Raw genomic sequence first — 21,012 nt, forward strand, 5'->3', positions numbered from 1 at the left:
CATTTTAAACGAACATTTTTCTATATTTAAAACCTGTATCTCTGTAATCTTCTTTTAAAATAAATATTAAGTTTTTAAGATGTGAGGTTATCCCCCCCATCCCCCATAAAACACAACACATCCGTGCCCCTAATTAGAAACCATCAGACACAAACCATCACGTTTGCTTCCAGCAGTGGCAGAGAACCAAGATGTTTAAGCGTGGCAGCTTTCGAAAGGCGTTCAGTCGTCTGTCGCCCCTTGATTTGGTAGCTCCACCTTAGCATTTATTGCCGGGAGGAGCCCGCAGTTAAACTTTAAGCTTGTGCCACTAAAGCAATGGGCAGCCGAGAAGCAGGCAGCTAGGTGGTGGGGGTCGGGGAGCAGGGTCATCCTTGCACAACTACTTTTTATTTACCTCCCTTTGAAGACGACACGAATACACCTACTGCTTTCTGCAGCCCGTCCCTGTTGTTAAAGCTAAAAAGAACAGAGAGGAGACAGCGCAGAGAAAGAATTGTGAGTGGCAAGCGGCGCGAGTGACTTCCGATATGTCAGTCCAGGCGGCGAGGTCCGCGGCTCGTGGAAGTTCTCCTTTACACGCACAGCGCCATTCGCATTGACGCGTGAGGTGAAACGTGAGCCCCTCTTGTCTTGCGCGGTCTTTCACGCGTTCGCGGCTGGGCGCCTGAGTCGCGCCGGGGTTGCCTCCCTGCCCCATACTGTAGATGCTATTTAATTTAAAGTACACTTTAAAATGCACACACCCGCTAATCGACCCCTTCACCTGCTCTTTAGTGAATAAGCGCCTCTCAGTCAGTCCTTTTCCTAATGATCCGTCACGGAGGAGTCTACAGCTCTGACTCATTTTTTAAGTCATCGTTTCTGCTGACCGGGTCCCTTTACTTAAAGGGCCAGGCGACGTGCCCAGTAAAGTTTTAACTCGGCGTCTGGAGAACCGCGCAGTTTTCATAGAAGCTGTAATCCGGAGACTGTCTTCTGTGAGTCTGTTTTTAACAGTTGATGTATTAATTTATGTATATATTTGTTTGTTTATATGTTTATGTTTTCATTTGTTACACTTGGCACGCTTTTCATGCCAACGCCGCGATCTACGCTACTGCCGGCTGTCTGAGCTGTGCAGGCGCTCCAGAGTTTCCTATTTGCAGCGTTTCATTTTCCAGATTATCAACGAATTATACAGTACTGTACATCCTCGCTACTTTTTAAAGTTAACCCTCAATGTATCTTTTTTATTTTTCCTCTTTTCTGGCTAAAAATAATGAAGGTGCTGTTCACCTTTTGGTAACTATAGTGTAATGTACCGGGGATGAAGTTGGTCTTTAAAGTTTTCACATCTTGCATTGCCCAGAACAGGTTAATTAACACAAATTTTGCTCCAGTTTTTTTAATTAAATAATTATAAGTTTAATTGAGAGAAGACGCCTTTGCGAAATTGGATTGCATTATTTCATCGGGATTGGTACTGTTTAACCAACTTTCCAATCAATAACTGTAATATTAAGTGCATGTCACACTTTGCCTACTAAGTAGTCGGTATGAATGCCTGTGTACGATAATTATATTTTTTTCTTGATGCTACACTACAGTATATACGGCAGTAGAGCTAAGGATTGAACCTGTTGTGTAACGCGAGTAGTGACGTCACCGCACTTTTCCCATCCCAGAAAGTTCAAGCTGTTGCTCTTCTCTCAGCTCGAGGTCAGTGTGACGGGGAGACCTCACAGGAGCAGCGAGTGCAGCACCACCCTGACAATGGAATGCGATTCTTTCATTTTTTTAAAAATTGCTTATACACGTATTCAGTATAATGGACGTCATCCCAATACTCTGTCTGATTGTAGAGCTTTACTTTAAATATCACTCTGAATTTCATGTTCTTCTCAGAAGTATTCTAGTAGCCTACCCACAGTTGAGGCATTTTGTTAACAACCGCGTCCTTGCTGCCACGTTTATGTAGCATTTACACTGTATATCTAGCCACTGCTTTAATTCATGACTCACTGCATCTGGAATTTTCCTAATTGATTGATTGCAAGTTTACAGCAATTCTTGGCAGTTTCTTTCTTTCTTTCTTTCTTTCTTTCTTTCTTTCTTTCTTTCTTTCTTTCTTAAAGACGGCTAATTCATTCCCTCCTGGTAGTCATGGTTTTTGCATAGGTGTGTTTCGGGGTTTGGACCATTTTTACTTCAGTAATATATTAAATCAAAAAATCTAGCAGCTCTGAACACCATCCAGATATTCATCTTCCAAACCTTCTGTTTCCATTACCAGCTCACTCCAATGAGGTATCCTAACAGCTTCATGCACCAGGTAAGAACCAACCTTGGGCAGGGAACCATTCTAATGCAGGTTATTGTCAAGCATACATCTAAAGCAACTCATACAAGCACAATTTAGAGTCTCAGAGTGATCTAAAATCACTTTGACACAAGCATTCAGACCCTTAGCTACAACACTTGAAATCTGGCGTGGGTGCATTCTGTTCCTTCATCCTCACTAAGATGTTTCTACACCTTGTTTAGAGTTAATCTCTGGTAAATTCAATTGACTGGATGTTATTAGGAAAGGCATGCACTTGTCTATAGATGGTCCCATAGTTGAGCAAAACCAAGCTGTAAGGTTGAAGGGATTACCTGCAGAGCTCAAAGACAGGATTGTGTGGAGACACAGATCTGGGGAAGGCTGCAAAAAAAAAAAAATGACTGCATCACTGAAGGTCTCCAAGAACACAATGGCCTTCATAATCCTTAAATAGAAAAAAGTTTTAAACAGCCATGACTCTTCCTAGAGCTCACAATGTAGCCAAATTTAGCAATCATAGGAGAAGGGTTCATTCATTCTGACTGAGCTCCAGAGAACCTGTGTGGAGACTGTTTAAATTCCCAGATGGACAACCATCACTACCATACCCCACCAATCTGGGTGCTATGACAGAGTTGCCAGGCAGAAGTCTTTCTTAAGTAAAAGACACCTGGAAGCTTGCTTGGAGTTTGCAAAAAGACATCTAAAGGACTTTGAGACTGTAAGAAACAAGATTCACTGGTCTGATGAAACCAAGATTAGTGTCAATGCTTGAGGAAACCAGACACCACTCATCACCTGTGGAATAACATTCCAGCAGTAGAGCATGGTGATGGCAGCATCATACTGTGGGGTGGTTTTACAGTGGCAGTGTTTGGAAGAGTAGAGAGGTTTGAGGAAAAGCTCAGAGATATCCTTAATGAAATGGAGCTTTAGATCGCTCTGGACCTCAGAATAGGCTGAAAGGTCATCTCCAACAGGACAATGACCCTAGACACTAAGAAAAGACAACACAGGAGTGGCTTAGGGATAACTTAGAGAATGCCCTTGAGTTACCCAGCCAAAACCTGGACTTGAACCCAATCAGATATCTGTGGAGGAAAATCTGCATACAACCTGACAGAGCTTGATAAAATCAGCAGAGAAGAATGGCAGAAAATACCCTAATTCAAGTGTGTGAAGCTTATAGTGTCAGACCCAAGAAGACTCCAGTCTGTAATTACTGCAGAAGGTTCTTCCACTGAATACTGAGTACAGGGTTTGAATACTTATTTCAATGTAGTATTTCAGGTTTTTTATTTGTAATAAATTTGCAAAAAATTCTAAAATGCTGCTTTTGCTTTGTTGTTTTAGGTTATTTATTGTTGCTTGCTTTGGGGAAAAATGACTTTAAATGATTTAGTACAAGGTTGAAACATGGCAAAATGTGAAAAAATGAAGGGAGGCTGAATATTTCCTGAATCTACTGTACTTTGTTCTTCCTATCCTTAGAAGGACGTCTCACCTTAGCTGCACTTGTTGGCAAACGCAGGACTGTGGCAGGCTTGCCCAAGCTCCTATGCACCTTGCGTTGAAACTGCTTATGATAGTGGAATGCCAGATTGTACTGTTGGTGACTATTTGCTAATGTCATTCCCTGATTCAACCCTGAGGCTGATGCAACTTAGTCTGAACTACTCACAAGCCATGTAAGAGTTACCAGTTATCCTAAACTGTTTATCTTTATAATATGGGAAGATGTTGGGCTAAAACACACTTAGCAAATGATAAACATAATATTTCTGTATTCCCTGCACTTCCTACATTTAACACCTCAATGCATTAAGCATACCTTTAATGAATTTCTCATGCAGGACTGAAAAAAGTTGGTTCCCACTCTCAGTATCTGCTCCTTTAACAGCCATTGTCATCATTAATAGAACCTATGAGCAACATATGGGTTAAATCTGGCTATGCTAATGTTTTAATTTCTTTGGCAGTAGGAGAATTTTTTATTTCCTCATATTTTAGATTTTGTGCATTATCTGCGTTAGTGGCACATTGTCAGGTAATTTGATGCACTTCCTGTTCAACTTAGTAACTACCTGACTCATTTCTGTGAATCTTTCAAATATTCTGTTAATGTGTCTTCAATCACCTTCTAATTTTTTAACATATTGTTCTCTATTAATTACTCTAGACAGAAACATCTCATTAAGAAAGTGTACTAATTGATAGTTATTTTCTGTACAGTTGTTTCCATGCCAGGCTCAATAAAAAGCCTCACATTACTAAAAAAAGACCTTAGTCAAGTCAGAAGACCCTGCATACTGTAATTTCCCTCAAGAGATTTATCAGGGACCAAAACCTCACTACATTCTAGTGTTTTGTCATTTTTCTCAGATATCTTAATATTATTTGTCTATGGTACATACTTCCATAGAAAGTCTTTTTCCCCCAATTCTTTTCATTATACCCTACTACTGACCAATGTTTTTTAACAAGACATTTATTTACATTTACATTTATATCACTAAAACACCATTCACACTGGAAAATTTCTGTTACAACATTAGACACTGCATTAAATACTGTGTAACTTTGCCTTCAAAGATATGATTACATTTTACCCTTGTAATGTGTGCCAAAAAACATGCCTCACTACATTAAATTACAATCACGAGCTTGTACCATTGACGCAAGGCAGGATGGATCCATGGATTTGTGTTGTTTATGTCAAACTCTGATTCGATCATCTTAATACTGCATTAGAAATTAAAATGTGTCACACCAGGAAAAACCTTTGTAATCTTCCAATCTTTGATTGTCTAGTTTTGCAGATCATGTGTCCACTGTGATTTCACCTTCCTGTTCTTAGTATATTTAACTATTTGTGACTTTTTGTTAGCTTCAATGAGTTTGACCTTTCTCCTGTAATATATATAATTAACAAGGTGTTTATGACCTGAAACACATTTCTTCACTATATGTTCGTTGTTAATAATGCCACTCCTTGCAAATTGTATAGACTGTAGTTTGCAAATAAGCTCTTGCCAGCCAAAGAAGTCATCACGATATATAAAAAAAAGAGACAAAGAACCTCACCCATGTCTAAACATCAGCCTAAATCTATCATCAGCAATAAGTGGTCAGATAAGTGGAGAAGCTAAACTGCATCAGAATATACAGTCCAAATCAGGTCAAGGCATGCATAAACAATGGAAACATGAGGACAGAGATACAAAGAAAGCAAACCGATATTGTCATACTATCCTGTATTATCACCAGGGGCAAAATCCTACACTTTTCTTTCTTTCTTTCTTTCTTTCTTTCTTTCTTTCTTTCTTTCTTTCTTTCTTTCTTTCTTTCTTTCTTTCTTTCTTTCTTTCTTTCTTTCTTTTCATCAGATTGATCATGAAATAGTTTATGTATTCATGCAGATTATCTGCTGAATTTGTTGTACTTTTCTGAATTACCTCCCACAGAGAAAAGTCATTGAGTCATGTTGATTGGTAAATCAAAATTGCCTCTGTGTTTGATAGTTCAAGAATATGCGTGACTGTGTTATGTGATGAACTGGTGTCCAATCTAGATTTCGTTCATATTTTGCATCTTTCATCAACTTTACACTGTATACGCTGTGTATCCATCCATCATTTAGTAAATCTGTGACAGCCAAGTCAGTACTTTTCTTTCTTTTTAATTTTCTTGCTTTATAGATATCTGGTGTGTGTTCAGACTAAAGTATGTGTGTATGTTTATCTATCTATCTATCTATCTATCTATCTATCTATCTATCTATCTATCTATCTATCTATCTATCTATCTATCTATCTATCTATCTATCTATCTATCTATCTATCTATCTATCTATCTATCTTCTGTAAAATGGCACATCTCCCCTTGGGGGACAAATAAAGTTCATATATATATATATATATACAGTTAGGTCCATAAATATTTGGACAGAGACAACTTTTTTCTAATTTTGGTTCTGTACATTACCACAATGAATTTTAAATGAAACAACTCAGATGCAGTTGAAGTGCAGACTTTCAGCTTTAATTCAGTGGGGTGAACAAAATGATTGCATAAAAATGTGTGGCAACTAAAGCATTTTTTTAACACAATCCCTTCCAAACCTTGCTATGGCTCTTTGTGGCTTTTGTGACAATATATATACTGTATGTGTATATATATATATATATATATATATATATATATATATATATATATATATATATATATATATATATATATATATATATATATATACATATACAGTGTGTATATATATATATATATGGGCCATAGTTTGTATAGAGTCTATTGTGACGATACATAGGGCAAATCAGAGCATAATCTTGCCCAACATTCTTACAGTACCAGAAGGAAATCTCACAGACACACACAGGGAAAAAGTGCAAACTTTTCAAAGGTAGTGACCAACTGGGGTTTTGAGTCCATCAATTGAAAACTGTAAGGCAACAGTGCCCAACCAGATGTAGAGTATTGGTTTATATTATTTCAGTGAAAGTATACTAGTATTTGCTATGATAACAGTAAGAGTGAGAAAGTCTTGCTTAGTAAACATCAGCAGTGCTTAGTGTACCACTGAGTTAAGCTTTATTTTGCTAGCAAAGTCTGATTGTTCGTGTGTTCTGTGAATACCCTAAACTGAAATGAGCCTGCCCGTTAAGACAGTAAGAGACACATTTTTTTTTATTTTAAATAGCTGAGATATTGATACCGATACTGATAAGGTTTAAAGTAGGCTGATATGGAAAAAGAGAACTTTCCCCTTTTAATCACTGGCTGCAGATTATTTTGGCCCCAAGGGTCATTGTACACAATCAGGAAGTATAGTAGCTCTTCAGAGCATCATTGATGTGAGAATTGGCCAAAATTTTTTCCAATTAACATATTGTGTTAAACCTTAATGTGAATTACTTTTCTCAGATTTTGTGAGTGTGCTGTTTTTGAAAAGTATGGTTTAAATTTTTGATTTTTTAAAATAGTTATATGGGAAGTCCTTTATTCTTAAAAATAGTCTTCTTTGCTGAATTAAGTTCCAAATTAATTGGATATACTGTTTAACATCCTAAAGTCATTGATTTCTAAAAGGCTGTCACAAAATGAAAGTCTGTGTGCTTGATATAGTTCTTACTATCTAAGGTGCTATATAATAAAAACACTTTATTTGAAAAATAAACTGGTGTATGAGTGACGTAAAGATAATGTACTTAGGATGGTAAATATGGATCAAGAATTCAATTTTGGGTAAACCTCTTTAATTAACAGACTCACAAGACATCACCATTTTTTGTATCTGCTGTAACTTGGTGATAATGAGTGCTTTATGGAAATATTCATGTGTGTATTTATTTTTCACAGTTTGCTGTCTTAGAATATAGTAAACTGTGAGATTGTTTTACCAAAATGCACAACAACATCTACACTTTAAATGCATGCAAATACATTTTCAAATCTGCTTAGTTTAATTCATGGTCATGGGAAGTTTGAACTTATGATTAAAGCACTGTGCACAAAGCAAGGAACAACTTTGTACATGGTCCAAGTCCATCAGTGGGCACACACACTAGGGCCAGTTTAAAGCTGCCAAACAATCTAAAGTGTGTCTGGAAGAACAAACAGAGTATATGGAGAAAAAAATCATACAGACATTTGAAGATCTGCTTCTCCCTAACTTTACCTATCTAGAGCCTAAAATTGTTTGGCAATTCCATGTTTTTATATTTCAACCTTTGCTTCATATTTATTTTGTACAAAGGACTTATCGACCAGGAGAATTCAAATCAGTAGGACCAGCCACAGGTGTGCACCCAGCATCTCACTATTTGTCTTGTTATGGAACTACTGTATATGACTAAGAGGAACATTTAAGCAGCGAGGGGGGGGGGGGGGGGGGCAGGGGGTTGGGGCTTAGATTGGGTGAAACAATGCTAAGGTTGCTGTCATGTCTTGTGTGAATCCTGTGTCTAATTGTTGTGTACATAGCCTCTGGACATTCCTCCTTTGTCTGTGTATATTTTCTTCCAAGTACCATAACTCTATTCCCACATCCTCACAGATTTGTAAGTTGACTGTAGGCCATGTGATAGACTGGTGTCACATCTAGGGATGGTTCCTTCCTTGTACTCAGTGGTGCCAGGATAAGCTTCTGCTCCCTTTATGACATTAAATTATATTAAGTGGGTTTGGAAATGTTGTTGTTTAGAATAATATTTTGCAAAAATTTTACCAAGACACTATACAAACTGTTATCAATGCTCTGAGGCAAGGTAACCTATTCTGAACAGTACAAATATAAGCCCAAATTGAATACACAATACATATCAATAATTTTTCTTTCTTTATGCTCATCAAGGTTTCAGTCTGTCAAGCTCTTCCCGAGATGTAGGATCAGCAAATCTCCCCCTCACTGCCTCTAGTGATGCTCTTTGCCAGCCAACAGAGGAATTTATTTGCTTCTGCATCTTATGAAGTCCGCAACTTCAATTAAAAAATCATTCAATCTACCTGGCACACTGTTTTTCAACAAACAAAGGTGAGAGAGCCAAAAGCAAACAAAAGTCCAAACCTATCAGCTTTCCGGGAAGGGTGCAGGTACTTGAAGCAACAGATGGTCTGCAATCATTAATGAAGGGAGAAGCTCTGAGCAGAGAACATTGTGCAAATCTGAGCAGGACAATCACAAAAGGCTAAAAATATAAGAAGCTCAATAAATGCAGAAAAAGAAATGCCTGGAAAAGGGCACTTTGGTGAGTTTTAAATTCATACCTCTAGTAGTGTTTTGCTTTAATGCTAAAAATAACTAATTTATTAAGCCAGCATTTCTGTCTTCCAAGTACAATATTCTTTTAACACCTTTTTGGTGTATAGAAGAAACCTTTAGGGGGCCACAAATGGCCAGTAGGAATACATGAACAGACAATTCACCATAATAAATATAATTCCATCATATGTTTTGTAACCTCATGCACATTATCAGCATTTACCATCGTCAGGTTTCTTTCTTTTTCCTAATTCTGGAGATATACAGCCCTTTTCCAACACTTCAGTGCTAAGAATACCTTTGTTAGTGGATTATTTTCTTCTCCTCCTCTATTAGTGACCCTCATAGTCGGATTAGTTAACTAATATCTATATTGTCCTCATGAACAACCTCTAAAATATTCTACACTTTCTTGTCTCATCTGACTATCATCTACAGATGACACTTTCATTTACATTTCCAAGCATTCCAATAGTATCTTTCAAACAATTGGTCCCCCACCCATAATACCAGCAGAAGCTCTCAGTGACTGACCATGTAAAGTAATAATTACACTTTTTCAATAGTAGTATTCTTTATTTTCAATATTTGCCTTTTTAAATAAATAACAATGATGTCATGTCCCACCTTTGACTCTGCTTATAGTCCATCCTATTGTTTGCAACTGCCAGGAAATAAAAATTATTGTGGCATCACTGCAAACTGATTGAGCATAATAGCCCCAGTATTTCAGTAACCACTTTGTACGTTGTCAGTGCTGTCTCTTGGTTCACCTTTCCTGTGCTTCTTCTTTTGACTTCTCATGCCTTGGATCTTCTGCTCTTTTTATAGCTATACCTCCTTGATTAGTCTTTTTTAATTTATTTACAAGATCCATAATTTAAGCTCTTTCCCTCCTTTCCTCATTGCTCTCATCTGCTCTTATTACTCTGTTTCCTTATTTTACTACTGTGTTTTGCTTGATAAACCATATCTCTGTATTTTTGATCAATCTGCACCATATTAGTGTACATAACTTGGAACAAATTTGATAGAATCCCGACTGTAATTCATGAGTTAAAGTTATTGTACCCCATTTGCCCCAAAAGGCTTTCAAAAATTAAAAAAAAGTATATCAGCCATGCTGTTATTAAAGGTTGGATGCTGGTAACTGGCATGAGCATGAAGTGATGTAACCTTTCTTTAGCTAAGAAATTTAAAATTGGAGTGCTAAACCAAGTGCTGTCAGTGATTTCATATTCATATACCTCCAAAGATCCCAAGAATTGCCAAAATACTTAAAAATATAATATGTACTGTATATCTTCTTCATTGATAACATCCTCAGATTTCTGAAATAGGCAGGATTGATTTTAATATTCTGCCCTCCCTGATGTAAATATGTCTGATATCCCTCTAATAGATTTAAAGTTTATGTAAAGCAAATTATTGGGAGAAGGCACTGTTAAATAATTAAATAATGTTAAAGAATGGAGGCAGAAAAGTCTTGTAGTGATTAGTATTGCTGCTTCAGTGTTCCAGAGTCCTTGGTCTGAATCCTTGTCCAGGTATTAGCTACATAGAGTTTGCTTCTTTTCTGCACACATCTACATATTTTGTTTTGGGGTTTTTTTGCAGAGTTTTCTTTCTGCATTTCAAAGATGTATGTGTGTGTGCTAAGAAAATGAGCACCAAATAAGTGCATATAGGCTTGTGCCTAGTTGATTGGAATTCCTTCAACTTGCACTTATTGCTACTGATATAGGCTCCATTCTCCATGACCTGAAACAGGATTAAGAGACTTTGGTAATGGATGGGTAAAGAAAAGAGGTTATGTCCATGTTTAGTCTTAGAAATACTGAACAAAATTAATGGTTCATGTCGAAGATGACAAACATTTCTACCCCTCTGTTTCCACTAACTTTAAAAAAGCAAAAAAAAAACAACTTTCTGTGTAAAAAGTGAATCAAAGTAAATACACTGGTGATTTGCTCTTTATGTAGGATGTTAACCTTCCAACACATGCTGAACTTTGCTGACAAAGTATTGGATCATAAAATAATTTTTGAACTGCAAAATCATAATACATTAGGGACCTTCAGAACTTGACTTGATATCACCTATTTGAGGAGCTATGTGTATAGGATTGACATGTTTTTGGGATGAATGGCCTCATGAAAATTGTTTTAATGATCCAAAAGAAAAAATGTGTTTGTATCCATTTTCATAAACCACTCATCCAGGGCAGGGTCGTAGGGAAGCTGGAGCCTATCCCAGCATGCATAGGGCACAATACCTGGACAGGGTGAACAAACACACACACATGCCAAATTAACAATGTCAGATGTATCTAACCTGCATGTTTTGGGCTGTTGGAGGAGACTGGAGCACTTGAAGAAAACCCATATGGACACAGGGAGAACATGCAAAACCCCTAAAGGGAGTTCACAAGCGTTAAGCCCCAGTCACCTTGTCATAAGACAGTAGTGTTACCACTGCACCACCCTAAGCATTGTGTAGTGGGATTTAATCATAAATTGCTGATGCATTGGGGTCTTTTGGGACTAAATAATTGAAGATGCCCAGCAGGTTATGCTAAAACAAACTAGACAGGAATCTTACTATCCTCCATATCTAAAAATATTAGTTATGCATGCAAATAGTTCTTTCAAAGGTCTATCTTTTGATAAGCAAATATTATTGAATAAATATTAACATCCCAGTGTTAACAGTGTATTTTAATGAAAGATAATCCCCTGAAGTTTGATCACAAAGATACAAATGTTTGAAAGGTTTCCAGTCAAGCGAGTCCTTTTGAGATAATGAGGATTTAACAGTATAGTGCATGTAAGTTTGAATGGTATCTCTTATAATAGGTGCTTTTCCTGTACAGAGAACTAAAATTTTGTGAAAAGAAATTATGAAATACTCATTTCAAATGTCTCTTGTAAGCCTAGTAACTTAGATGTACTTTCAACAATTATACTAATGTAAGCAACTTAACTTTACCACTCTTTTCCCCATTTACACCTTAATGTCTTCTATACATTTGGTATAGAAAGTCCTAATATATTTAGATGGAACTTAAAATAAAGAATAATTCAATCATATTGTCTATCATCTTATTTCACAGAGAGCAGTATCACTTAACTCTTTCCAATAAAATGGACACATCACTATCTTATAAACTATTTTATAGGAGTAACATTCATTAAGTGCTTTTAAAGAGTGTATTTCATATTATGCTATGGCATATAGTTCTTTGAAATGGAATTCTTGCAAAAACAATAAAACAGTTATTATTTAACATAGTGCATTTCTTAGCATATATAACCACAAAGTGCAATCACTCCATCTTATTTTAAATAATGCCTTTCATGGTATGCATAGCCAGAAAATCTTTTAAATTGCAATCAATCATATGACATTTATTTAAATACAGTAATGTTTTTCAAAGTAAGCACTTAGAGAAATCATTCAGACCTTTATTATTGTATAAAATATATTTCAAAGTAAGAATAGTGTTATCTCTTTTGCCCCGAGTTTAATAAATCTGATTTAGTTCCTTTCACACAAGTTAGTATAAACTGCTTTCATTGTGACAGGTATTACAAATAATTCAACTCATCATTAATTTATTTAATCCATTTTATAGAAAGCACAATCAGAGAGCGTTTTACAAAGCAATCAGCCTATTATTGCTTACTTTTCAAGTAAGATAACATGATCCTTGTATTTTACATCGTACCAAGCACTGTCATGAAGTGTTTTAATAGTGAGCACAATTACAAAGTTTTTGAACAATGGAGGCACAAAGCACTGGTAAAGTACATGCTGTCGTGTGACATTATATGATCAACGGATTAGCTATCTAAAGACAGTAAAAAGGTCCATATTAGCATAGAGGTAGTTGCCATGGTTACATCTGCTTTTCCTGCACACGATGGATTACTTCTTCAAGCTGTGGAAACATATTTTTATTCAACTAGGTATCCAATGTCTGTGTGCACACGTCTATGATGCAGATTTTAGTTGACTCATCGTAAAAGCAGATTATATTTCCTACTTGTTTTATAACAGCTGCAGCTGTTGTGTGAAATTCAAATTGTAATTATTTTTTCGGAGTCATATGGCAGACCCAAGATCATACTTCTTTCTGCTTTCTCACAAAGTATCAAACCTTTGCTCTTTCATTTTCCAGCTATGTATCAGTGGAAGTTCTGCGAGGGAAACCCAGAAAGATGCTTCATTTAATATTAACACATGAGCTCTCGTAAAATGTTCAGACTGAGAAATTACATAATAGTCTTTTTAGAAGATGTTGCAGACTCATATTAAATTGTCTTTTTTTTATATAGTTTAATTTAATAGATATATACTTATTCTTTATATCTTTAAGAACATTCTTTTATTCCATTCTAAAGACATATTTATCAATAAATGTGATCAACATGTAGTTAGGTAAATTAATACGGCCAGTCTACTCATAGATACTGCATATGTCTTGTATACATTATAAGGTTATAACCCTGAACAATTCTTTGTATCCTGCTTAGGCAGAAGGCCGGCTATAAGATATTGGTACGATATACAGCAAGTGAGCATGCCTTCAAGCAAATTGTGATTATACTGTATATACTAGCAGTGTGTTGATATCCATTAAGGTGTGTTTGTAAGCATAGAATTATCACACGCACATGCTATAGATGTAGCTGTAGATGCATAGGGAATTAGGAGGAATGAAAGCAGATTGAGGTTCTCTATTTGAAGAAGTTCAGAAAGGTCAGATTACACCATACAATTTTAAAGACTCTTTGGAATAAATCATGATACTAATGTAAAGTTAAAAGAATGGAAGAAAAAGCTGAATGTGATAAGAACATGGTCATAAGCACAAAGTATCTAGCACCATGTCTCAGACTGTGGTTTCCCTTCCCTTTCCATCACTGCCAACACTGATGCACTGTGGACACCTACTGTCCAACCTCTTACTCAATTTGATTGAAATATCATTCTGCTTTGTGAAGGCCCACTACAAAACTCTGTTCAAACTCTTGTTTTTTTTTTTTTTTTGGAACACTGTTCTCAGTATTACCACAGCTTGCTCCACTGATTAAATTGCCCAATAAGGATACATTATTTACCATTCATCCACCATGTTAGACATTATGAATGTAGTGAGAAGTCAAGCAAAATGACACCTTTTATTGGCTAACTAAAAAGATTACAATATGCAAGCTTTCGAGGCAACTCAGGCCCCTTTGCCTGAAGAAGGGGCCTGAGTTGCCTCGAAAGCTTGCATATTGTAATCTTTTTAGTTAGCCAATAAAAGGTTTCATTTTACTTGGCTTCTCACTACATCCATCCATTAACCTAAGTACGAGTCATGCATAACATTGTCATTTATTTCTTTTACTATTGCTTTTAATGAAAGGGATTACAAACAATACATGTAAAATGCAAATATTTCCATATTTTAATATTGAGAGCACTGATGGTTCAAGTTATTTTCCTCTTGCCTGGGGTGATTCTGTGAGTAAATAGTGGCGGAAGGACCATTAATTTAGATGATACTAACTCCTGATTAGGGGATGAAAGAACCTGTTTGGTAAGGAATTTTGCCTTAAGAGAGAAATGCACACATTTTGTCATTTTGTTTCCTATGGGTATTTTTGCCTTTAAACTATGAGCTATCTTTGCAGTGGATAGTGTGTTCTCATTTGGTATATATACTTTTTGTTTAAATTGTCTAAGTGTTCTTGTATATATAGTATAGAAGTATTGCTTATGACGTTGTTATATATGTACTGATACAATTTGTTATTAATCATTATGTTTCTTGTTGGAAAATGACCTTGCATTTTGAGTTCATATTTATTTTTAACATATGCCAATCATATGTTTCTGTCCATCCATCTATCCATCCATCCATCCATCCATCCATCTTCTAACTGATGTACTGTCCATTGTTCTATTCAGCCTTGTTGGGAACTGTAAGTAATTACTGTTCTTTATGTTGTTTCTTTTGCTGCCATAAGCACTTTAGTTGGAAAATATAAAATACCTCCAAAGAAGTCATAGTTTCACAGTTCCAGCACAAGATCAAGCTTCCCACAGGTGATAGAGTGACACAAAGGTGACACTTTAACCTGTAGCACTGGTACTTCAATGCCAGAACCTTATTTCCTGCCCTGTCTTATTGCTTTTCATGGTAAATGGAAATATGAGAGTTCAGCACCTTGTAATTAGTAAAGGACATGAATGATTATTGTTACAGAAGTGACATTTTCACTGTTTGCTTTACCATAATATAAATAATATTTCCTCCATTCCTGTTTTTATTCAGATCTTATATTAATGTTCATGCTGTCATACTTATAAACTATTGTTAGTATGGTAATTATCTTCATTAATATAGCTGGAATCATGGATTATGAGGAAGCAATAACAAAGTGTTATGGTTGTGGAGATAATTGTTTTCCCAACAGATTGTTATTTCAAAAGTTGATATATCTGTTTTTCTTGCTATCTCAAAACACTTACTTGAAATATTACAAGGCATCGCAATACGGGCCATACATTCTTAATTCCCACCTGGAAGCAAACCTGCTCTGAGGCGTAAATTTAGACATAAGTAATATAGCTGACCAAATTAGCAGTTTATAGAAGATCACCTGGTCAATTAAAAAAAAAATATGTATATACGCTTCTGTCTCAGGTTTATCAATATAGTACCTTGCATCAATAGGATTGATGACCTTTTTGGAATGAATGGTCTCATCCAAATTGCTTTAATGTTCCAAAACAATTATGTTTCTATCCATTTTAATAAACCGTTCATCCAGGGCAGGGTCGTAAGGAAGCTGGAGCTTAAAGTTTATTATATAAGCTTTTCAGTGCAGTTTGCATTATTATATATTCTTATATTTAAAGCATAAGCAGGTTGAATGAATTGATAACAATCAAGTAGTGAAACAGAAGTGGGATTTGTACTGAGGGCTTTACCCACAAAATCAAATTGTTCCTCTAAGCTTAATACTCTCGGGACTGATTAATAACACAAAGTAAAAGCTGCTTTTTATTGTCTTGAGAGGTTCCTACAGTATATAAAGGTTTAAAATAAGTTAGTTCTACTGCAGGGAAAACAATGTGGGCTCCTTGGGGCTTTCCTCTACCAACATATAATAAGCTTTGATGGCAGTACATCCCTAAGTAACCTAATAATTGAAGAAATCTTGCGACTTTCATGTTTATTCTTATTATTTTCCAAATTGAATTGTTGTAATTTTGAAGGAGACATAGGTAAAATTCTGCATCATTTGTGATGTCTAGAAAAATTAGTCAAGCTAATGGTTATTGTAGTCCTAACCTACTGGATGCCATGGGTACTGTGAGGTGTCACTGTTCAGAAAAAGAATCCCTATTTAGAGTGGGGTCTTCCTGACCCGGAAGCACTTCCTCAGTGGGTGGTCATGCCTCTAGAACTGTTCCCTGAATCCGGGATAAAAGGAGCCACCCTCTTTACTCAGGGGTCGGTTAGAGCTGGTAGACAAAGCCTGAGGAGGAGTGGAAAGGAGTGAAACAAGAGGAAGAAGAAAAGAAAGGAAAAGAAAAGAAAAGGAAAGAATTAATAATGTGTTGTGCACTCTCGATTGCAAGGGAAGTCTATGGCAAGTATTTGTGTAAAATAAACTGTGAATTCAACCTGAACCTGTTATAGGAAGATGTGGCCACCAGGGGGTGTGCCTGGGTCCCATTTCCTCCTGAAATCTTTGGGGATGTGGGAAGAAAACTCATGCAGACATGGTGAGAATATGAAACACCCAGGAATTTGATTAAGACCGGGAATCATGATGCAGCAGCATTAACTACATTGCAAATATGCAGTCTTCTTTGGTGCTCATATTATTTTTTAATTTATTGATTTTAGTTTAATTACACTTCAGACAAATCTTCACTGCATATAAAAATGGCAGCAAATAAAATATGATGTACATTTTATTAGTTACATCCAAATATCAGAATACTACAGTAGTTACAATGTGGGGCTCTCCACAAAATATTGGTTTTCCAGAATTTTTACTCTATCATAAGCCCCCATTTCAACAGCATTTCTTGACATCCTCATATTTATTTCAACACAAGGTATGTTATGATGGCAGGTACAGCACTCAATTAGACTCTTAAATATGACACTGTCATAACCAAATCCACTGATTTTTTTTTTTTTTGTATGTCAGGCCCTCCCTTGCCTGGGAATGCTGCAATTCCAGTTCTGAAACTGAGCTGTATTTTTTTCATCAGCCTGCTGATTGGTAGCTAACATCCAAAGCTCCGCCTGTTTGTGGCATTAAGCAAGGTGACTAAGTGCCATGGTGTGCTGAAAGATACTCATAAGCCAGGCTGTCTTCCTGGAAAATACAAGGCAGTAATTTTGGTAGCTGGGCCGCAGAGATGTGTTCAGAGTAGAAAAGGAAAGTCAAGCACAGGAGGTTCAAGGATGAAGAGAAGTGTGCTTGTAAGTCAATATATTCTTTATTATGTAATACAGTAATATAAAGCATTGTAATAGTTAAAGAAGAACAAACACTGATGAAGCTAAATTATAAGATCTCAGACCAGAGCTAAAATGAAATAAAAAATAAAATCCTAAATGTTTTGTGAATAAATGTAAATTCAAAATGACTATGTACTGTCTTCAGTAGTTCAGTGTATTCTCTTTCCAATTTAATTGCTTAAGTAAAACAGCATACAGATTCAGTCCAAATCAGTATTTTCAGTCTTTATTGTGTTTATCATTTAATGAATATATGGCTTCATCACTAATGTGTTATTTTTATCTACTTTAAAATGCTTTTGTGTAAAGCTGTTAAGGTATCTGTGCAGTATAGTAATTTAAAAATGATCACGTCTTCAGTTGGAATGAAAATCAGAATGCACTGCTGATCATCAATAACAAGCCAGTAGAATAAAACTAAAGTATAAAATATAAATTAAATATTAGAATGAGCATTTAAAATCAGGAACAATCAGCAGAATGCAGCGACACCTGTCAGAGTACAGCAACTCCCTGAGGCCATCATTAATTGAGATTTTTAGTAGCTGTCTTGCTCAATCTTTACCTTTCAGGTTTTTCACGTTGAGGCTAGAATACATTGATGTAAAATTCCTAAGAAGTTACAATTCCTTTTGTGAAATCTATCAGTCTGAATCATCCATTTTCTTTTCAATGTGTCAACCGGGACAGAGATGCTTCTGAAGGCACTATGAAGCAAGACCTCATGGTACAGAAATGTGAAAATAGGCCAAAAGCAATGAACTCGTAATAAACATTGCTTTTAAATTTATACTGAAAAGAAGCAGAACCTATTTTTTCAGCATTCAGAGGCTGTCATCTTCCTTCATGACCAGTAGCTGAAAAAGGACCACAGATGCCTCTGGTTGTCGTGACACTACTATCTAAGCCAGGAAAAGTGTCTGCTTGTAAACAGATTTTTTTGAGCCCATATAACCAGGATGACGACAACAAAACAAGCATGTGTGAGTGAATTTTAGCTAATAACGTGGAGACAATTTTTGACAAAGGTGACAGTTTCTGAAAAATGTTCATCAACAAGATGTGCCTGGTTTAAAAATCATTGTTTGTTTCTCTTTTATCTGTAGAGTCCCTCCTGAAACTGACAGTCTTGTCATTGATTGTCATCTTTTGTGAAGTTTTATAATCAAATCAAGTGACAGTCGTTCCTTTTTTCCCCCAAGAGCATTGTGATACAAGACTATTTGAGTGTCTCTGCCCTGGTATTCAATTGTATGCTGGTGTATCTCATTGTGAGTGTAGGTATTAATGTTTTATTTTTAAAGTAATTAATAGTGCTGTGTACTTTGGTAAAGGGTTTCTTTACCACTTTTTTTTTTGTTTTAAGCATGAAAGCATTTTATCTATTGTCAATGTTTGTCTGGCTTCCATTAGGAATTGGGAAATAAAATCAGAGGAAGTGGGAAGAACACATAAGCACTATGTACGTGCATTTGTGGGTGTGAATGCATGTGCCTTCAGTTGCTTTGCCGAAAATGTCATTTAAAATCTTTTATCTAGAACAGTCACACCCTAATGTTCATTGAAAATTTGTCAGACTGGTCCAAGTGCATTGTCACATTGTACCAGGATCTCTTGACATTCCTTCCAATTTGAAGCATGCTGTATAAAATACCTAAGTAAATTTCCAGTACAGAAATGTAGAGCAGATAATTTCACTAATTGTTAAGACAAACTTGAACATTTTATTTTAGAAATAACATCATTTGACTTGCACAGCAGGAAAGATAAGCAGCTGCATTATACCTAAAGATTTTTATTTTGTAGTATGTTTACAAACTGGAATGAGATGGTACTGTGTATGAAAACAGAGACAGGGAACAAATTAGAACTGTAGACTCCCTTTTGTTATACAAAAAAAGTGCTACTTGTATTGGGGTCCATATCCTATATGTTAAGTAATGTCTCCTGGGTTCTGTCTTGAATGTACTTACCCTTCATTTCCACTGGTGTTTTGAGTATGCAATTCAGGATCTGCAGGATCTACTTTATCAGTGCTGTTGAAAATTTTGAGGAACTTGATTTGATCCCCATATAGACTCTACTATGGCAGGAATCATTTTGAACTTTTTTCCATTTCAGTCAATTCAGTCCCTTAAGCCTGTTAGGGTAGAGCATATCCTTTTGTCCAGGAATGCAATTCTTTGCTCTTCATATTACGGTTCTGTGTTTTTTTATAGCTGCTTGGCAATCAAAACTATGCACAATATTCATATTTTATGATAACCAAGATGATGTATTAGAAAGAAACAAATTGAAAAATATAATTAGAACGTTAGGACAATAGAATACTTGTAGCAAAAACAGGCCATCAAACGTTCCAATTCTATTCACTTAATTTAGGCTTAGTTATATATCTTATTTAGGCTTAAAACTGAACTGAACTAGTTTAATTCTGTCAAAACACCATGAAAAGTATTATGTTATGGTCACTAGATCCTAATGGTTCAATCACATCTTCCCCTTGAGCCCTACTGTATAATAATTATTACAGAATACTAAATCTAGACAGAGTTTCCCATATTTTGGTGCTTTAACATACTGTGTTAAAAACATTCATTTACTACATCCGAAAACATATAGTACTCCTCTATTTGTAAGGCTAGGTCAGTAAACCAAGATCCCCATGACCATAATATAATCCCTCTAAACGTGCCTTTTTATTTTATTGAAAAGGTGCATATTGAAACTGTTGTTTACATTAGGAAGATTATAACACACTCCTAAAATAAGGCCTCGATCACTAAGGTTTTGTAATTGAGTCCAAACATCCACACTAAGATGTGGTTCACCATGTAACTGAAGAAGATGTGCATTCAAATCCTGGTTTACATACATGGTGACTCCCCCATCTTTTTCATTCTGCTGTATTATTCAGCTAGATTTCAGTTAATATTGTTATCTCATAATTGTGCAAACCTACATATAAATCCAGCCCACCAATTTAATGTTAATATTCCTAGCTTTGTCGTTTTTGATGTATTAATTACTTTATTTTTCCTTTTTAACAGTGCACCTTCAAAATTATCTTGACTCTTTGTATTTATATAATTTCCTTTCCTTTTATATGAAGTTCTAAAATTGATTTGTAATCAATTTCCTGCCCCCCATTACCTTTCCCTTCCCTAGTTTAAACAGTTTTGTGGTGCCTCAAAAATTCAGCATCCTGGGCTTAAATCCCATGCTTTTTCATTTCATTCTGGTGAAATATTTTCCTCAAAAAATGGAAATATGAGTTAAGTATATCAGTAACACTTAACTGATCCAAATGTGGGTGTTTGCACTGTGATGGACAGGAATCCTGTCCAAAGTGTTTCCTGCCTTACCCCCTGTGCTGCTGGGATAGACTCCAACCTT

The 21,012-nt window shown here is 35.9% G+C and overlaps 1 protein-coding gene across 3 annotated transcripts in view; it reads left to right on the top strand.

The window, feature by feature from the left end:
- Positions 1 to 313: 313 nt before the first annotated feature.
- LOC114648231 (solute carrier family 45 member 3) overlaps positions 314 to 21,012 on the top strand; it is a 50,767-nt gene continuing 30,068 nt past the window's right edge. Inside the window, exons 1-2 of one of the 3 annotated variants that reach the window (XM_028797135.2) lie at positions 314 to 980; positions 8,673 to 9,066. The gene's annotated coding sequence lies outside the window, so the exon portion shown is untranslated. Of the gene's footprint in view, positions 981 to 8,672; positions 9,067 to 17,371; positions 17,578 to 18,722; positions 18,894 to 21,012 lie in introns of those variants that run through there. The other 2 variants (XM_051924608.1, XM_051924607.1) reach the window with 2 other exon arrangements.

This window comes from Erpetoichthys calabaricus, chromosome 3 (genome assembly GCF_900747795.2).
Source record: "Erpetoichthys calabaricus chromosome 3, fErpCal1.3, whole genome shotgun sequence".
NCBI classification, from domain to species: domain Eukaryota; kingdom Metazoa; phylum Chordata; class Cladistia; order Polypteriformes; family Polypteridae; genus Erpetoichthys; species Erpetoichthys calabaricus.